Consider the following 9,474-nt stretch of genomic DNA (forward strand, 5'->3'; position numbering starts at 1 on the left):
AGTCTTAGTTCCAGACCTGGTCAATGGTTTTATGTCTAAAGGATTATCCGTGCAGCCACTTACAGAGTCAATGTTTGCCTGTTAGAGCCCTCTCAAGGAAGGACTTTGACTGAGACAGTTTTGCAAATTTGAAAAGATAGGTAATTTATTAAGGCAACAGATATAACAGGTTCAGAATGGCCATTGATAAATACACTCCGGTGCAAAACTCAAGCTCAAGTTAATAGTTCAGTGCTTTTGTTAGCAATACTTTCCCAGGGTAACATCCAACATAGTCAGAGGTCCAAGTCTTACCAAAGAGGTGTCCCTGCTTGGGCAAGAGAGAGGGGTCCAGGCCCATCGACCCATCCAGATAGTGGGAATTCTTATCCTCAAAATGGAGGATTCTAAATGCCAGATTGATACTCTTGGCGAAGTGGGACTAAGTCAATTACCGTGTGCCAACTGGCTCTTAACAAGACTTGTTGCGCTGTCGATCAAGGGGTGTGTGGCAGAGAACAAAGGTGTTCTGTACAGAGGCAGGGGGGCCTTATCTTGTTTTACTGAAGGAACATTGGACTGTGAAGTCTCTGTCTCACCCCAGGCATCACTCAGTTGATTCAAGTGAGCATTCGACTGCAAGCCATGACGCCTCTGGTTCTTTGCAAGATAAGCAAGTTGCTCGACTCTTGCCCTTGCTCTGTCAGTGTGGGGCAAGCACGTTGCTCAATCTGCGTCTTGCTCAAGTCAGACCCCATTACTTTCTGCCGGCTCACAGTGGCTCTGTATTTGGCACCAACAAGGCTGGTTCTCCACATTATCCACTCTGTGACTCACCAAGAGAAACACCATATAATTTGCATTTAGGCAGGTTGAGGGATCCATCTTTCTCTCCCGTGTTTTCATCCTCACAATTTTCAATAGAGGATGGCATTGAAGGAATGTGTTCAGGATCACAGACCCAAAGCATCCTAACTCATGTAGTTACAGTTCTACTTACCATAGCTTTCATGCATGGCAATCCAATAATAATAATAACAATCATTATGGTAAACATTAATGCATACTGGATTAGACTGTGAATCCATCCACTAACAAAAACAATAAATACAATTAAGCCTGGAATATATTCCAAATCAACATCTTAATAAACGCACACAAGTTATTTCAACTATGGCCCCAAACAATATCACAGTTTTGTTAGCCATGGCCATATTAAAATTTTGGTTTCCAGATAAGTATGAAGATCAGAAATAGAAATACCCAACAAATAAAAATCAGCAGCCCTTGGGGGCACTCTAGATATTGGTATAGGGGAGTCCTTGATCCCAGGTGCAATTTTCTGGCATTCAGAGTACCCATGAACACAAAAGAAGAGGTGCTCAGTCATTATTTAACCAGCAGATATAGGGTAGAAAGTGAGTACTATCCACCTAATACTCATTTGACAAGAGTTTTCCAGAGCTATCTTTTGCTTCCCAAGCATAAAGGTTCTTTGGGGTTGTTAGTACCATTGCCACTGTCCCAATCTGAGGCATTTTAACCAGCACAGGCCAGCCCGCATAAAAGACGGTAGGGCATTCCCTGGTTTTACATCTGCCTTTGGCACCAAACTTGTGGCAGAAGCACAAAAAGCTTTCCTCTTCAGACAACCATCTCTGCTCCATCTATTGTTTAATTGATAGGTGGCATTGGACAGTCGCAGATGCCACCCAGATTCATGGGGTTTAGCAAATTGCTTGACCAAGCCAGTTGTTCGCTCAACAATACCGTTGGCTTGGGGGTAGTACAGAGTACGGAATACCCACCAGATCCCTTCTTCCTTTGCCCAGTCTTGTACTACTGTAGCTGAAAAATGTGACCTGTTATCGCTTTGAGTCTCCTCAGGAAGGGGGAGTGTACTAAACCTTCAGACTATTGACTGTATTTCCCCAGTGGCAGCTGTGGTAGTGGTACAGCCATGGCTGTAGCCATGGTAACTCCTGAAATGATTTCCACTCTCACCAGTATGTATTTTATACACCTTGAGGGTCATAGTGGGCCTAGGTAGTCAACCTGCAGGTATGCCACAGTGTTTTCTGGTCCCGGATATGCAGGGACAGCGCCTTACTCAGATGATCTTTGTTAAGTCGCAAACAACATTATGAACAGGCGGTTACCACTTGTTCACACAACTTTACCAATACGGGCCATCCTTGGGCTATACCTTCCTGATATCGGCTCACCTGGTGTGGCCTCATTTTACATGCAACCATTCCAGTAAGTGTTCCCATTCCTGGCCATCATCCACAACATCAATTTTTCGTCGTTGTGTGAGGCTATCGACTTGCTGATTGAACTGGGCAGTGATAGAAGCTGATCAATGGTATCCTTTCACCCATCCAATACGCAGCACCCTTTGTTCTCCTACTTTTAGCGGTTGTTTCCAACTGTTGGTTTGCCAACTATTTACCTGCCAGTCACTGGCTGCCCAGTGGCCTACCCACTCTGTGGTTCCCTTGAAAACAGCATATGAATCAGTATAGATATGCTGCACAGCTCGTAGGACTGCCTTAAGCTCCCCTCCTTGCATGCTTCCACTTTTCCCCTGCGGCCACTTCCAGTGCCATGGCCTTATAATTCCACTCATTGTTTTGCCTCTAAGATGATGCATCGGTGAACCATCCTACTACTTTCCCTCAGAAGAGGTGCCTCTGGAATCGGAGATGGTTTAATTGGAGGGGTTTGGAAAAACAACATGCTGTCTATATCTTTCTGCAATTTAGATACTTTAATGCTACCTTCCATAATAGGCATAATTTCATTGATACCTTCCAGACAGACGTACCATTTACGGACTGCAGGCTTCTGGGCAACGCCTGCAGGTGGTGCTGTAGCCTTGAGAACTATCTCCAGCCCCAGAATGGTCCCACTCTGTCCTTTCCTTATCTGTTCCACTCGTTTCATCGCTTGCACTAAGGACAGCAAGCCTTTTTCAGGATCTGAATGTCTCATTTCAGTGTCATTGAAAGAGTGGGAGCGAAACTCTAGTGGTCTCTCTGGCCTTTCTGGTCCTTTTGCCATAGATTTCAATGAGAACCATGTTCACTGAATCCCTGCCCTGTGTGGATGGGGTCGGGCGGGTGTAAGGGACCCAGCCGTTGGAATAGCCTCAGTTCTGTTATTAATAATTCTAACGTGTTCTTGTGCTGTTTAGTCCATTCCTATGATTTACCTTTTCTTGAGCAGATTGTATAAGGAACGGGTAATAATAGGGGGAAAAAGAAGGAAAAAAAAAGGATATGTTTGTGCCAATAACCTAAAGTTCCCAGAACTTGCTGTAACTGCTTTATGCTAGATGGAATCTGCCAATGCTCTATTTTTTCCAGGGGGTGTGTGGGAATAGAAGGAGCAAGGCTGTGCCCCTCATGACAGCACATACACATGTGTTTGCACACTCAAAACACATGTGCACAGAGAAGCAGAAAAGGTGGTTGTGACACAATGACAGCCTGCACTTGGAGCTGATGCGTGTGTGTCTGCTGCAGGGACAGATGTGACTGTGCTGGTCTGTGTGTGGCCCACAGACGTGCTGGGTCACCTCTGCTCATTCCTGGCTGCTGGTCCCAAATCCCCATCACCCACACCCTGCCAGGGATGGGGGGCTGGGTCTGAACATCCCCCCCATGGCACAGGCAGCTGCATGTTTTGGGGTCGCTGGTTCAGCGACAGCCCTGTTGCTCTGGGAGGTCATGGATGAACTGAGAGCACCTGGGCTCAAGGTCTTCAAAGCCACCCAGCCGTCAGTGCTGAGATCCCCCCCTTTCCGCTACAGGTGAGCCCTGTGTCCCTGCCCCTGCAGACCCCCTGCCCCCATCTCCTCTCCCACCGTGATGGTTGGTATGGGGTCCCCTAACAGTCATTCCTGCTGGGACCCTCCTACCCCTGGGCACATCCTGGAAGGGGCTGCTGGGACCCTGTGGCTTTGCCCATCCCTGATCAAGGGATCTCCTCTCCAGGGCTGTTTCTCCCCCAACACACACAGAGGTTGGGCCACTGGGACCAGAGCTCTGAGCCTCACAGGGACCCGGGTCCTCACAGGGCTCTTGTCCTTGCAGGCAATGCCATGGCAGTGCTGTGAGGAGCCACGAGCAGCCAGCCTCAAGCCTGGGCGAGGGGCACCACCACCCACCTCCTCCGAGGAGTGTTGAGGGATGCAGGAACTGCAGGAGATGTCCAGTGAATGCCCAAAGCAGCAGCCAAACAGCTCCACACCCGACCACACCATCAGGTCTGAGCTGGGGAGCTCTTCCTGCTGCCTGGGGCACAGGGGTCACAGGGTCACACCACGGGAGGGGTGCTGTGCCATAGGGGTGGGAGCCGGGTGGCTCTGTGCCCACGGCATAGCCCTGTGGGGTCGAGAACAGCAGGGCTGTGTCCAGCTGTTGCTCAGGAAGCCCCGCTGTGGGGAGGGGGTGGTGGTGTTGGTTGTTGCTGTTCGCTTAGCCAGGGCACAGTCCAAGTGTTGCTGGTGCCACAGGGAGCTGCCCTGGGCAGGTTTCTCCCTTCTCGGGGGGGGTTCTGGGCACAGAGCTGCCCCTGCTGGGGACCCTGTCCTCTGTGCAGGGGCTGTGGGGTGAGCATAGCTGCACCAGGCTGAGCTGGGCTGTGCATGGGGGAGCTCTGTGTTTTCTCCCCTTCGCAGGGAGGGAGGAGACTCTGCTGCTTCATACTGCTGCCTCATCCACACCCAGTGCCCCCTTGCAGCAGGGCTGCCCCAAGAGAGCCGGGGGGGCTCCCACCTCACTTCTGCCCTCAAGAACTGGACTGGGAGAGACTCCCCTGCAGAGAGGGGCACATGGCATGGCTTTAATCCTTGAGGCTTCTCTCAGGCTCACAGCAGGAAAACTTGCTTCCCCGCTAGGAAGAGCTCTTTACTGGGGACAGCCCTGCAAGCTGGGCCGCTCATACCACAGCCAGTGCTTGAGCAGGAGAGGAGCATCCAGAACTGATCTGAGTTGCTCTGCTTCCTCAGTCAAGCAGCCAGGCAGGGATGGGGATGCAGGGCAGGGGGTTCCTCCTGGTACCCCTAGCCCAGACACAAATCCCAGCTGTAGAAGGATCAGGGCCTTGCTCAGGAACCCCTTCCAGATGCTCTAGCACAGCTCATAGCCAGCCCTGCAGACTGCTCCCCACAGGGCAAGCTCATCAGGCTTTCCCCTCAGTTTTCTCTGCGGTCTCCCAGGCCAGGACTGCAGCCAGAGCAATTTGCTGCCCCTGACCTGTGCATCCTCTGTGGTCAGGCTGTGCCAGGGCTGTCACTAGCAGCCCTCTGGACCCAGGGGGACACTGAGTTACAGTACCAGCTCCCTGTCCTGAGCCACCTGTCCCCCCCCCAGACACCTGCACTTACATCTACATTTCCCTGGGCAACCCTCTGCAACCCCGCGGGTTCCTGCCCCACCTGGGAAGGGGAAAAAAAAAAAAGTTTCACACATGGAGCCCAGCTGTCCTCTCCACCAGCATCTCTCCGGCTGGGCACAGCCCGGCTGTGCTGGAGCCGCCCCGCGGGGCCCGGGATGGGGGGGCCACTGGAGACCGTGCACTGCCCTCGCACCCCGTCGAACCCCCGCTACAAACAGACAAGGCTCCCGCCGCATCTCGCCCGGGCATGGGGAGCTGTCCCCAGCCCGGCCCGCCGTGCCGCTGTCACCCCGCGACTCCCGCCGGCCACCCGCCCTGCCCCGCCTCTGCGGCCGACCAAAGCCAGGGACGAATACATAGCTGCTCCCCGCCGGCAGTGCCCGCCCCCCCGCAGGTTGAAACACACAGATCTGGGAGCCACCCGTCCGCGACTAAGTCTCCGGGGGAGGTGTTTGCAAACAGTGTGAGGGGCTCCCAGAAGCAGGAGACAGCCCAGCAGCTGTGTGCTCCGGCCGCTCACAAAGCACACCGTCAGGGGCGGCTAGCTGGTCCTGCAGCGGCGTTAGCAGCCCAGCTGTGCGCATAGGGCCTCCGGTGCAGCTGGAGGGGGAACCTGGCAGCGTTACCCCCCTACGTTGTGTGCTTGCGTGCACAGTCTGTACCGTGCTGCTGGCACTGCCGTGCGCCCTGAAGCTGGCAGCGCATCAGTAAGAGCACACGGAAATGCTGTGCACGTCTGCAGAGGCTCCGGTTCAGACGGGGAAGCCGCACGCAGCCCCCACAAGCTCACACGGGAGCCCTGGAGAGCAGCCGCTCGGACACAAACACACAGCCACTGCGCAGGAGGGGGTTTTCTACGTAGTGCCGGAGGAAAAGCCTCACCGGGCACCCGAGGCAGGCGTTCTGCAGCGCCCGGGGCAGCAGCTTAGCCAGGGCGCGGGCAAGGGACGCCCCCGCGCAGGCAGAGCGGCCGGCGGAAAGAGGTCAGCCCGCTCCGGGGCAGATCACCTTCCCCACGGGGACACGGGAAGCTGCAAGGCACGACCCCGAGCAGCAGCTCAGGCTCGGTTCTGTTGGGGGCGATCTCTTAATTAAAGGCACTGTGACTGCTAATATGCTGGATGGTGGCAAAAGCGCAATATGCAATCCCGTCCTGAAACAGTCTTTCGACGTTTCCACAGTGGTTCCCTAGACTTTCAAGAAGCATTTTCGACGGTCCTTCGGTTTTGTGTGACCTGGGGCAAAGCAGCGGTGGCGTGCCTGCATGAAGTACAGGAAACTAAACCAGATCACCCAGTTTCACATCCCACACTGATACTAAAGGACAAACTCGATACTACTTATTTTCTTCCCCTGGGCTTGGTCTCTAAGCAGCTCTGTAATTTAGAAATCCTCTATGCAGAAGGAGCCGGGAGAGCAGTGTCAGTCAGTCACTAGAGGGCATCAGGGAAAAAGGATGTTGAAGAGGCCCACTTGCTTCTCTGCTTAATAGTCCAGCATACCGAGGAGAAAGAGCGCTCCAGAAATGTCCTCGCCGCTGCTGCTGCTGCCGTTTGCCCACAGCAATTCCCCCATGACAGGACATTTCTGCACAGGCACAAGGTCACAGCAATTGAACAGTGGGAAGGAAACATGTCAGTCCCTGTACATGTTAGAACAGCGATGAATGGATGTAAAAACTGAGTCTATCAAGTTGTCTTTGCCCCTCTACTCATTTGTGTTTGTGACATTTCACAGTCTGAGCCTAGGTGCTCGCCATCTATGGTGCTTCAACTCCCTCCCTGGGACTTGCTGTCTCAAAGAAATCAGACAGCTGGGAGGCAAAGTATGGCAGCAGACAGAGCGGGGTTGTTAGAAGGAGCTTTTAGGGAGACCGTGCTAATAAAACAGCATTTTTACAGAGAACAATGGATAGAGTAACTTCTCCTGGTGCTCATATTGTCTGCTTCACCATTTCCAGTGTGGCTAGCAAACGGGATTACATGTGCATCATGCCCTTCAGCATCTCTTTTCTCTCCTCAGCTGTGGACAATTCCTGGAGGACTGTTTTCTCCCTGGGGTGGTGGGAATGCACACCACTGAGTGAGCACGAGGGAACCACAGTCTGCTGGAGGCACAGTTCTGCAACACACTCATCTTCCCCAAGTGCCACCACAACCAGCATGCTGGGGCTGGCACAACTGACAGGGTGGCTCGCTGCAATTTCACTGCCATGGGTGGTAACAGCTCTAGAGACTGTTGTGTTTACTGATAGGAAACAGAGGTCTTAAATATTTCCTAGGTATGTTAATTTATAAGTATGTAAGGCTTTGGTCTAAAAAGCAAAGTACAGGTAAGACAAAGGACCACAGGGCTGTGGAGGAGCACAGCTCTAAGCCTAAATTGAGGAGGAGGGAACACATCAGTGAAATGCAGCCCACTGAGCAGCAGGGGACCTGCTGGGAAACCTGCCACTCAAGTAAAATGTGTGATGTTAACATTGTGGTGATTTAACTGGTACTCTTCTGAGGCATGGATGACATCATTTGATGTGTCCTTGCAGGGGAAAGGTCCATCACATTATTTTCAGGGCTAACGGGACAGACCAAAGGGACTCTTGAGAGATTTGCATCTGACACCAAGCTGCAAGTACTGTACGGTACCATGCCAGCCTGATCCACAGCTCAGGAGTAATTCCTGGTGAGCAGCATATCAAGCAACAGGATGAGGCTCCACAGCCCTTCCTAGTGTTCATCACTTCAAGTCTTATTAGCAATCAATTACTCATACAAAATATGTTCTCTTCTCTTCCTAATAAATTATTATTATGATTTTTAAACATTGCCTCCAAGTGCTGAGTGAAGGTGTAGAGCCCTTTTCACCTCTGAACAGAAAAGGGGCAGACCCAGGGACCTCACCATGGTTGGTGTGGCGGCTGCGCAGATTCCAGCTTCTGTTAACAGACAGCTAGGGTGGTGACCTTCTGCCAGATTTAATATTAAACAGCACATGCAAACGCATGAATGCTGTTTGGAAGCATTGTCTAGTAAGGCTATACCTCTCTCATGATGTGTATAACATCTCAGGGTTTATGTATTGTGAACTGACCAAAGGTCAGTTGTGTGATATGGGTGTGTCACACATCTGACCAAGCACAAAACCCAAGTCTGAAAGGTTGAACTCCATGTTTAAACAGTTACTAATATTAAGTATTTTTGTGATATAGCCACAGGTTTCATCCAAAGACAGATGAGTAAAGCTTTATGATCGCCTGTCACGCATTCTCAGCTGACAAATGAGCAGTCGGGGCAGGCATGGCCTTGAAAACAGTAAGATAAAAAAGAATTTATTAGGGTAGAATTTATGAGTGAGTTTTGCACTCACTTCTGTGGGCACGAGCTTCAAGCCCTGCAGCAGTTCAGCTGATCCCCTTGGGAGCCCTGCAGTGACAAAGCCAATGAGATGGCAGAGTCAGCACTGCCTCTCTCTGATGAAATCTGTACTCTTATCACAGAGGAATCATGTTTCTACACTTTCTTTTATTACTAATTTTAATGTATATAGTTCTGTACTATCTTTATACAAGACTATCAAGCATCTCAGCTGCTAGCAGAGTTGATAACACACTCCCAGCATTAGTACATGCGCTCTAAAAAAACCCCAACAACTTCACAATGAAATTAACTCCCAGCCACCTCCTGAAACTGCAGAAAGACAGGCTGAATACCTTTCACTCAATGTTTCAGACTGTAGTGCAAACATGAGCTGTGGCTTTTCTTTAGATAGTCTGCTCCATGGAACAACTGTGTATTGACCCACTCAGAAATTATCTGTGCCCACAACTAAAAAAAAAATAAAATTATATTGGGTTTTAACAGGAGTGCAAATATCTGTGAGAACAAAACAACTATAGTTTTTCATCTCTATTTTTTTTGTCAACATTGTTTTGTTTCAGCATGACTGCCAGCATCCTGTGCAAATGCTTCAATTTTTCCTGACTCACCTGGGAATAGCCCAGATCTAATACTACAGTCTGCTGAGGTGTCCTGGTTTCAGCTGGGACAGCTGAAAAATTCCACTACTGAAATTTTCTTCAGAGTAGTGGGTATAGTG

Source organism: Balearica regulorum, chromosome 4 (assembly GCF_011004875.1).
Source record: "Balearica regulorum gibbericeps isolate bBalReg1 chromosome 4, bBalReg1.pri, whole genome shotgun sequence".
In the NCBI taxonomy this organism is placed as follows: domain Eukaryota; kingdom Metazoa; phylum Chordata; class Aves; order Gruiformes; family Gruidae; genus Balearica; species Balearica regulorum.